This window comes from Akebia trifoliata, unplaced genomic scaffold, assembly GCF_017979445.1.
Source record: "Akebia trifoliata isolate Shusen 1 unplaced genomic scaffold, ASM1797944v1 Contig01383, whole genome shotgun sequence".
Lineage (NCBI taxonomy): Eukaryota > Viridiplantae > Streptophyta > Magnoliopsida > Ranunculales > Lardizabalaceae > Akebia > Akebia trifoliata.
The window spans coordinates 760-4,441 of record NW_028237686.1 but is presented as its reverse complement, the minus strand read 5'-3'; the positions used below and the strand labels follow the sequence as shown (position 1 = coordinate 4,441).

At 36.4% G+C, this 3,682-nt stretch overlaps 1 long non-coding RNA gene across 1 annotated transcript; it reads right to left on the bottom strand.

Moving 5' to 3' along the window:
- Positions 1-1,520: 1,520 nt before the first annotated feature.
- On the bottom strand, positions 1,521-3,288 carry LOC147380490 (uncharacterized). The gene is made up of 3 exons (XR_015175298.1): positions 3,087-3,288; positions 2,224-2,334; positions 1,521-1,894 (listed from the first exon to the last, which is right to left on the bottom strand). It is a non-coding gene; the product is annotated as an uncharacterized LOC147380490 (long non-coding RNA).
- Between the last annotated feature and the right edge of the window lie 394 nt (positions 3,289-3,682).

Below are 3,682 nucleotides of genomic sequence, written 5' to 3'. Positions count from 1 at the left end.
AACAATTCTGAATGTCAACCAAGAAGCATGCTTCGAAACTTGTAAGTTTAAGATTAAGAGTTTTACTTTCAATTTGGTAAAAAATCCTTCACTATCACAAAAGATTGGAGTGGTAGAGAAGGGTTCAACCCTCAAACATGCAATTTAGCTATGGCCTTCACTATCAGAAGCAATTGCCTTTTCTTTCTTTTTTCCAAGGAACCAAATAATATTTCATAAGCAAATCCTACAGAGTCCATACAATTGTAAATATCAGAAGCAATTTCCTCTTCTATTTTTTTTTTTCCAAGGAACCAATAATTTTTTATCAGCAAATCCTACAGAGGCCTGTACACACCACTACCAATGATTTGAGTTCTTATACTAAGACCAATTTTCATAAACCAAAACACTTGTGAATGCCACACAAATCTTGAGGACCATCTAACCATTTTTTTCCCCATGTTGGGAGTTTGTTGATTGTGAATATTCTTTTTTTCTAATCTTTAGGTCCATGTCTTCATTACCTGGGCTTTGTTGTTGTCATCATCACCAAGAAGGCAGAGACTGATTCAATGTATACAAGACTTTGCCAATTCAAGAATATTAGATTGTCTCTTCCAGGATATTCCATTGAAGCTTGGTACAACAAATAGCTTGAAGAAGAAAGACGTTGAGCTTCCAACATGAGTGTCTCAGGCTGCTAGTGCAGCAACACGTGCAATCACGACAGGCTCTTTATTGTTTTCTATCAAAGGTCTTTGGCATGTTGGGACCGAGGGAATGACATCACTTGCTGGTGCAATCAATGTCCTCAAAGGCAACAATGATTGGAGGACACCAAAAATGATGGTTTCACCTCCGGGAGGCACCCATCAGAGAGAAGGTTGCATCAGATGATGTTTGCGGACAGAGATTATGAAAGGGTCGAAGAGATGGGCTTGGGAGAGTGGAGGACATGAGCTCAAGACCACATGTTGGAAATACAGAAAAACTTTGGTAATTATTTGGGAATATACCCTTTTCAAAATGTATTCATAAAAAAGTCACAGTATTACACCAACAGCTGATGAGGTTTCCAAAGTTGCTATCTTAAAGAGAATCATAGACTCCAAATAAAGATTCATTGTTGAATTTTTTTGTTGCTTAGAGCTAGATTCATTTTCATCTAATAAGTTCATAACTTTAAGAGCTGGTGACACAAAGTTCACAACTTCAAGGACAGATGACTTTGTTGTGTCATCTTAGCTCTGTTATTCTTACCTTTCGGTCAGCTTAGTTCAAAAAAAAAAAAAATGAAGAATAAAACTGATAAATTTAGACCAATGATGGTTGCTGTAACAAATCTTTGAGATGATTATAGATCTACCCAAGCAAAGCAATGGTGCCAATCTTTTAGATAGTTTACTTTGAATAAAGGGTAATATACCCCTCAATGTATGAAGGTCATTGTCAAACAGAATACAAAAAGAAGAGTAATAACGGGTCTTGCATTAGCCATCAGCATCCCCACTTGGTAATTCTATTAACATTCCAGCTGCAATAATAACTTTCTTATTAAAATTTCAAAACTAAAAAAATCAATAACAGCAGATGAAAGCTGTGGACTATTTTAATTAGAGCTTCTATTAGCAACCCAACTTTTATACCCCAATTTCTTAAATTTTTTTTTTTATCACACCCCAATTAAAGATTATTACACTCTCAAGCATTACAAAGGTTTGGCTCATATTATAATCTCAACATTACAAAGCATTATAACAAACACACTCGTACAATCAATTCCAATTGTTGTTTACAATTATAATTAGGGTCTGGCATTAGCCATCAGCATCCCCACTTGGAAACATTGAAGTTTCAACCATTTATGTTTTGCTGGTACCCGAGTTGCTACCAAGTCCTCGTATAAACTCATCTGCACAAATCATTCAAAAGTTATAAGCTTGAACACTGAATATGCAGATTAAGTTATAAGCAAGTGACCACCATGTTCAAAATTTATAAGCTCCCCACATTGCAGAAACTTCAAAAGAGAAGGGTTGATGCAGGTACTGATTGCATAAAATCAGGATGGGTTTTAACCTGATTGAATGTAACTAAAGTTTTAATTTCGCAGCAATTCATTTATTAAGTTAGGGGATTGCTATTTGATATGATTTGGGAAGAAAGGATTGGTGTTATAAGTAAAAAAAATTGGTGTTATAAGACATGGACTGATGGACAACACAATAGCACATAACATACCTTCTGTACACAACAGGTACAACTCCCAACTCTGTATTGAGCAATGTATTGGAAGACAGGTTGAGAGAGATCAAAATGGTTCTGAGGAGGGTTACACCAGCCCCCCCGCACCTGCATTGTTTGGGAGAACATTGTTTGGTGGGAAAAAATTAGTGACTGTGACCAAAATGCAGCCAAGCAAGCACCACCTTGTATGTACACAAGAATACATATGTGAATTTTTTAGAACAGTAATGCATGGTGTTTACAGTACCAGGTGAGAACTATAATTAGCAAAGAAAAGTTAAAGGACCTGTGTAAGTTTTATGAGAGCAAAGCTGAATCTAACAGCACTATAATAAGAACTTTTTGAACAGATTTGTACACTAGATTCTTCGTTGCTGTCGCGAGAAATGATCTCGATATAGGCACTTGTAAATTATGAAAAATTAGCATTAGAAGTGCACATGTCTTTTAAAATTTTTCCTACTTTTAAAAGATTTCTTGGTGAACAATGGTAAACAAGTTCGGGTTCGACCATTGTTTGGTAGGGTCTCAGTTCAGATTAGTCGAAATCAGACTTCATAATTTTTTTTTTTGGGATAAAACATCATCTTCAAAACCCATCATATTTAACCTTCTTAAAAATCATATCTTACTCTCAAGATCAACAAAAAAAAAAAACAAAAAAAAAAAAAAACAGGAAGAAAAAGCGAGAAGAACCCTCTTCTTCATATCGTAAAAACTACAAAATTTACAAGGGTAACAATTACAACCCCAAAAAAAAAACCCCATCCACATTATCTTTCAAATTCAAGAACTACAATAAAAAATAAATAAATACCCAATCGATTTTCCTAAAAAATAAAGAGTTAAATAAATACCCGTTCGATCGAAATAAAAAGAGATTGACGGTGATGGCGACGGCGAGAGAGGGTTGAGAGAGCTCCGAAGACGATGAGATCTCAAGTAAGTTCGAACTGAAACTAGAGAGATCGAGTCACATTCGTCGGCAATGGCTTCGGGTCGTTCGAACTGAGACTTTTGAGAGAGAGAGAGCGAGTGAGCGAGAGAGAGAGAGAGAGAGAGAGATGGGTTTTAGAGAGAGAGAGAGAGATGGGTTTCAGTTGGGTTTTGTGAGGGAGAGAGAGATTCGAAGAAGAGAATGAGAGAAGGCTTAGGGACTTAAAATAGAATAAAATATTTTTAGAGGGGGCAATTTGTAAAAACGTGGTTTTTAACTTTAAAGCCGTGATTTCTATCCGAACCGTCCGATGCCACTCGATCTAACGCCCAAAAAAACTTGGCAACAAAGTTGTTAGACTTTAGGGCCGCCGAACCGCTCCCATATATATATATATATGGGTCACGTTATTACGACCCCCTTTTGGACCCCCTTTGCGACACACCTTTTTGTCTTATATGGGCAAAAATGTTTGGAATGGGCTGATTTTTTGTGAGGATGATCTCTATGGTGAGG